This window comes from Phalacrocorax aristotelis, chromosome 1 (genome assembly GCF_949628215.1).
Source record: "Phalacrocorax aristotelis chromosome 1, bGulAri2.1, whole genome shotgun sequence".
NCBI lineage: Eukaryota > Metazoa > Chordata > Aves > Suliformes > Phalacrocoracidae > Phalacrocorax > Phalacrocorax aristotelis.
Window position 1 is genome coordinate 132,466,817 of NC_134276.1, and position 7,052 is coordinate 132,473,868.

Here is a 7,052-nt window from a genome sequence, read left to right on the forward strand (position 1 = left end):
TCCCATAATATGCCCCGGGACCCCGGCAACCGTCCCCGCCCCCGTCTCCCCGGCAACCCACCCCCCCCACCCGAGACATCCCATAATACGCGCCCTCCCCTCAGAACTTCCCACTCACTGCCCGGCCCGGCATCCCATAATAACAACAACCCCTCCCGCCGGGAACATCCCATAATAAGCGGGGCCCCCCCCGCTCCGAGAAACATCCCATAATACTCCCCACGCTCGCACCCCTTCGTTCCGGCATCCCATAATACTCGCCCCCTCCCCCCCACCCCCCCCCGCCTAGGACCCCGCGCCAGGGCAGGGCGCCCCTCGCTGCGCGGCCCCTCGCCCGCACGCGCGCGCGCCGCCTGGCCTGCCATCCCATAATAGGCACGTCCCTCCAGCGGGGGGAGGAGAGGGACACACTGTAGTAACCCCCAGAACATCCCATAATAGTCACACCCCCTCCCCCCCGCCCAGGCAGGCATCCCATAATACTCGCCGGGAGCCACCGTCCATCCATCCATCCCATAATACTCGCGTCCGCCAGCCCGCCCCGCAGCCCGCGGGGCTCTGTCGCGCCCCCGCCCCACCCCACCTGCCCGCTGCCCCCGGGGCACCGCTCGCCGCCCTGCCCCTGGCCCGCCGCGGCGCCGTCGAGGTCCCGGGGCACGGGGCCAGCCACGCAGCCTGGAGCACCCTGGCATCGCCCGGCCCCTGCGCGCTGCCCGCTGGCACAGGCCCCGGCACAGGCCCCGGGCGGCCTGCAGTGGGCACCACCCTCCCCCGGCCGCAAGCGCCGGGTCCCCGCCGACGGCCCCCGCTTGCTCCCCTTCCTCATCCCACACGGGGAGGGACAGTCGGCCTCTGTGGCAGGTTTTCGCCTCCATGCAGAGTGGGCTGGAGCCTGCCATGCCCCATCCCCACAGGGCTGCAGGGCCCCACCATGGCCGTTTGTGCCCAGCCTGTGACATCCCACCACACAGGCGATGCTGTTGCCAGCCAGCGTTCAGGCTTGCAACGCAAGGCCTCCTCTCCTGAGTGCTGGTACCTACAGAACTATCTGTACCACAGGGACATGCGGCATCTCCATGTACTCCGCTCCTCCCTCTCACCCCGTACCTAGCACCGCACGCTGCTCCCTGCTGCAGCCCTCCGCTGGGAAACGCGTCGCTTTATATGGATGTGAATAGTCCATAGGTATAAATACACCCCAATTATGCACGTGAAACTGTATAATTAATTTCCTATTAAAAAATTCACATCCCATAATACCGCCTCCTATCCCACATTTAGCATATTCGTAAAGCTATTAATCTCAGCAAAGAGGCATAGTCTGTCCACCTCTCCCAGTAAACTTGCGAGCGTCAATGACTCTGCTTATTCCTCCTCAAGCAAAACGCCTCCACAGTACTGTGCCTGGTGGTGCGTGTGCACGTTTCATCCCGCCACTGTAAAAAATCACCGAACACAACTGGAGGATTTACTGTTACAGCCTGCAACGGGTTGTTACAGATCCCGTAATGCGATCCACACTTTGTCTGCCAAACCACGCCAAAAATATGTCCACGCATACACCAGGCATGCAGGTATCCCATAACACCACCCCACTGCCTTTGCTGCATGCCAGAGCATCTTGGACTGTCGGCAAACTCTCCCCTACCTGCAGACGCAGCCCCCAGTTGCCCACTTCTTGCACCAGCATCTCTCTGCCGAGATACCATCAAGTTCTGCCACCTCTGCCATGTGTCCGTCACTGCCATGTGCTCTGGCGCAGTCCCGCACTGTGGAATACGCATGCACCTACTCCACAGCAGGAGCTGCCCCTCCTGCGCATGTCCTTCCCACCTCGCCAGCAAAGACTAGACCCCATGTCCCGAAGTGCTGCTGTGTTATGCACCTTCTTGCACACACCAAAATCCCACCAACCCTCCAGCCAGCTGCGGTACACACAAGTGCGCTATCCCTGACCATATAGCTTCGCCTGAATGACAATGATGCTATCATTTATCTCAGCTCCATGGAGGAAAAGCGGTAAGGAAGAGCCATGCTACTATTCCACAGATGTTATCCATCCTCCACACGGATCAAGCGTAACAGAATATCTAGCCCTACGGAAACGTACGGTGGATAATGCCACTGCCAAACTCATGCGGACCCCCGCAGGAATTTTCATTCCCTCTTTTGTACACTGACAGCCATAATCCTCTCTAATAGGAGCCAGGCGGACAGCCACGCCAAATTCCTGTGTGGAGTAGCCTGGCCCCAGCCAGTGACCGCCGGGCTCCGCACATCCCTCTTTCTTCCAGCAGTTGGGTGGCATGGTGAGAGGTACAGCGCAGGCGAAGACCCTACAAAGAGAGGTAGTTACTGGGGCTGTCTCTACAGGTGCTCCCCAACGCTCTTGCTGGCAGGGTTGTGATATGGAGAGGGCTGTTTGTCACCGGTTAGTCAAGGTGCACCCCAGAGCTTCAGTCACCAAAGTGCTGAGCTTCCCAACGAGCCACTGCTTCCCTGACATCTTTGTACCACACCTGAACACATTTTTGTCAGGAAAATACCCCCAAGGTTCTCCAACTCACTTCCAATTCATTTCTCCTTGTAACTCAAAGTTTCTCAGTCAGCAGAAGCCTTAATTTTCACTCTAAAAAAAATCCATGCAGGATACAAGTGATTATGGTTAAGGTGTTCTTAGTGTTTGTGAGGGCCAAGTAGATTAAATGGATTTAAAAAAAAATGAGACTTCTGCATGTTTCCTTTTGATGATAACACCATGAGATATAGATTTCCAGCTGTTTGGCTGCTTTAAACCTGGAAGTTGCCCTACCTTACCATGGTTTGATTACTTACCCGGTTTAACTGAATCTTCTGAGTTTATAGCACTTGGCTTGGAAACAATTAGGGCAAGATCTGTGTAATAAAATCTTCCCTACCTGCTGACGGGTGTCAATGCCCCAAACAACCCCACAGCGCACTTCTGTTGGGCAAAACACCTGCAACACTCTCTTGCTTTGGTGCTGCGCCTGTGTTAGGGAAATCCAAATTAACCAGAGGACCCTCCACACACCCCTGCCTGGCTCTGTTTCTGAGGACAGCTGGGTAAAGGGGGCTCTAGACCCCTACAGCAACATGCTGGCACGGCCTCCAAATTATTTCTGTAGTTTTGTGCATGGTCTGAGTCACTCAGGGTTGAGGTCCCAGCCTGGGGACCCAGGAGAGAGCCCTGCCCCACCTTCCTCCATGTTGCGGGCAGCCTCCCCTGCCCAGGCTTTATCAGGCCCACAGCCCTTTCTCGGTTTCACTTTCAACAGAGACATGTTTCTCCAAGGTAACAAGAAGAGCAAAGTGTGACATGTTTCACCCTGGTGGGTACTTGTTCAGTGTTTCCACTTGGGCACGAATGGAGGCCAGAAACCTTCGTCCAGGGTATTTCAGTGCTGCCCAATGTGGGAGGCAAGGGCAGGGGGGAGGGGAGGGACTCCAGAGCATTTGGGAAAGAACAGAGACTTTCCAGGCTAGCGTGAACCATTCATATGCAGGACACATAAAACAGACTATAAGCGTGACTTGCTGGTGCTGCAGACAATGTGATCCTAGAGGTCAGTTTATGGTCTCTCAGGTTATTTTTTGTTAGCTCCTTTAGTGTCCAGTAACAAAGCAGAGGTGCTAACGGTTTTAGATGCTAGACGTTGCGATGGTGCCTTTGTATGGCTTTATTTGGGTTCTGGGATTCAGATGTACTTCTGTTTTACTCTTCTTCATTTTTGCTGTTCCTCTGACTGAGGGTTGCTCTAGCCTGACTGTAATACCCGTTTTGTCAGGTTACATACAACTAGTAACATGAAAAATATCTTTCGGTATCTCTGTAAAGCAGGTATCATCCGATGTGTCCATAAATGCGATGCTGTTCCGCAAAGGCTGCAGGTACATTTCACTTCTTCCTTTAACCCAGTTTTTATAATTTGTAGCTAATGTGAATGGACTTACCCCTTGTGTTTTCTGTCCAGCACCCCTGCAGGCTCTCCTGGTCATAGTGATCCTTGCCATGACTCTGAGCTGAGGTCTTACAGCTTCTGCCAAGTAACCTTGAAGATCTCAGGATTTCTGAGAAGTCTTGCCTTTTGTATTTCTTTGGTAAGGCAGAGAATTTTGCCCTAGAACGTTTTGAGAGGAGAGGGGTATCAAGCTCCCAGAAAAGTAACTTGTACTTTGAAATTAGTAATAAACTGGTCCAAACTTTCACTCAATATTCAGTTATTGTCCAGAGCCTGTGTCTTTTCAACCCCACCCCCCGCCATGTTAAACTATCTTGAGAGAATCCTGTGTCTCCAACATTAGCCAAAGCAATTGTCCTGAATTCTGCAAGTCTTCCCCAACGCTACAAAGCTGTTTCCTCTGCCTGAGATACCCTTCTCCACTTCCAGATTTCTGCAAAGTCTCCACTGCAAGCTAAGGAAATCTAAATGATCCATTTTCATTGTTGCTTTCTTCATTGTGGCCCCCACCCCTATTCTATTTGTTTGTTTGATTTGTTTTTTTCACAGAGAAGCATGAGCTTATTTGTTTAGCACAATGGAAGTATCTTTGCTTTGGTGTCAGACATGGAAGAAAATGACACAAGAAACAGTCTCCTCCTCTTGTGGAGAAGAGACAAGAGCCCTTCCTGTCATGTCCAAGCAGCTACTCCTGGAGCAAACAAATGCCACTGGAACAAGAGGCAGAGAGAGACCTGCACACAGAGAATTTGGGAGAATACAACCAGAATATGATCAAGATGCACTGAATAGATGATGTGTGCTTCTTTTTTGAGAACATCATCCTAGTATCAATGGAGGATCCAGCCTCCCTAACGGCCACCTAGGTGAGGACTGTCCATATGCCAGCATGACTCTGCATCTACTTCCCGTTAGAAGAATGGCAGTTCAGACTTCGCTCTGCCGTGGTCATGAGCCTCATCTCCTGTTTTGCCAGGAGAAGGAGGGGGCAGGGTGAATGGTGCGGCCGTGCAGCCAGAGCCACACCACGTCAGCCAGCCAAGCGCGGTGCATGAGGCAGGGCTAACAGCAGAGAACTGGGGGGGGGGGAGGGAAGGTGGAGAAGATTGGGGATTGCTCAGCCCCCTGTAAATGTGAACTGTTGATCTCTATCTCTGTATGCTTTCCTAGTTTGCTTGCTTTAAAAAACATCACAGACTTACTTGGTACTGACACCTATAGCTAAGGTTACTTGATATTTTCCATCACAAGTCTGTTTTCAGTTACTCAGAACTTTGCCAGACATCAGACATTCAGATTTTAATTTTCCATGTTTGCCTTCACCTTTTTTTTTTCTGATGATGGAGGAACTTAGTAAGATGCAAGAAACAAATGTTATTTTGCAATTGTCAAAACTTGACTTTGTAACATTACCCGTCTTTTAACGTAGAATGTTGTATATAATGAAAAATGAAAGCTGGAAGTGATGCCCAAAAGTTAAGGATACTTACTAGTTACCATTTTTAGGTTTCCATTCCCCTAAAGTGCCTTAGATAGATGCCCTGCTCCCCTCTTCATGAAACAAATTGTTGGATCCATTCAGAGAAGAAGCAAGTGTGGACTCAAAGGGACTGCAGTAACAGCTTCCTGCTTCAAGCTGCCTGGATTGCAATTCTGTGACACCTATTTTTGCGTCCTGTATTAAAGCTGGTGGGTTCTGGCAAAAATCACTTACACTGAAACACATCTCTTGAGCTCAGTTAGCAGAAATACTGAAAAAACAGGCTGGGACAGAATTCTCCTTCATCTCCTACCTCCAGCTGCATCTGGGAGAGGTGTTTCCAGCACTGTAGCCAGCAACAACTGTGCTACAGGAAACAGTGCAAATAAGCCTAGAGGTTGTATACCCCATTCGACTGGGTACGAACCCCACTACTGCTGAGCAGAGCTGATGGAGTCAGGACAGAGGAGGTCATGCAAGGCTCAAATCTGAATGGTGATACCTAAGCCACCTTCAGCTCGAAACCAGCCAGAGGTTTGCAAAGCTGCTGGATCCGTGCGTGTCTGCAGGAGGTTTTCCCTTGTCCCCTAACAGGCAACAACCAGCCTGGTAACTCTGGGGCTGTGCCCTCAGCACAGAAACCAATGATCACAGATCAGGTCCTACTCCGAGATGAACTACTCAGGGACGGGTCTTGCTTTGTGCCATGCATGTGCACATTGCTTGAAGTTGCCAGCTCCTAGCTTTGTGATGCTTGGACTTACACGGTAAGTTTTTTTCCTTAAAAAGATACACTGGGACCAATGCTTAAGTGCCTTTCTTATCGCAAGTCATTGGGATGCTCTGGAGCCCCAGTTTGAAGGGCTGGGTTTTTTTTCCCCTCGCTCAACTGGGAAGGCAACAGAACTTGCTTTGCGAGTAAGCAGAAGCCTACAGACTCCTGAGGGCGGGAGCGCCCAACGGCAGCCTCGCCATCCTGGGGACCCAACCAAGAATCTCTAGAAAACTCACGTGAAGTTGGCATAGACCCCACCGCGTTTTTGTCTCTGCCTGCGGCTGACGAGTCCCTGCTTTTGCATCCTCCCGCCGCGCTGTCCCTCCCCGGGGGGCGGCGGGGCGAAGGCCCCCAGCACCCCTCCGGGGCAGCCCCACCCTGCCGAGCCCGCCACATCCCATAATAGTTCACAACGGCGAGTCTATCCCATAATAGCCACCCACGGGAAATGCTCCATAGCAACCTTCCCCCCCACACTCCACCCCACCCCCACCCCACCGTGGAGCAGACATCCCATAATACCCTGCCAGCTTTATTGGTTATGACTGCTGAGAGCAGGGGAAGGGGAGCCGGGGCGAGGGGCCACACGACGGGCGGGACGGGGACACCGACGGGACGGGGGGTGGAGGGAGTCCCGGCGGGCACCGCCAGGAAGCCCGACTGGGGCTATCACCTCCCCCCCTCCCCGCCCCAGGCTGCACCGACATCCCATAATAACTCCCACCCTCCTCCCCGCCCCCCCCCGTCCGCTGCATCCCATAATAGTTCCCAGGGAGGCAGCCGCTGTAGGTACATAGGCATCCCATAATAGTCGTCC

General features: G+C 52.7%; 1 long non-coding RNA gene across 1 annotated transcript; it reads right to left on the reverse strand.

The window, feature by feature from the left end:
* Window positions 1-1,204: 1,204 nt before the first annotated feature.
* On the reverse strand, window positions 1,205-6,620 carry LOC142064011 (uncharacterized). Its single transcript, XR_012662955.1, has 3 exons — window positions 6,472-6,620; window positions 3,973-4,139; window positions 1,205-2,336 (listed from the first exon to the last, which is right to left on the reverse strand). It is a non-coding gene; the product is annotated as an uncharacterized LOC142064011 (long non-coding RNA).
* Window positions 6,621-7,052: the final 432 nt, after the last annotated feature.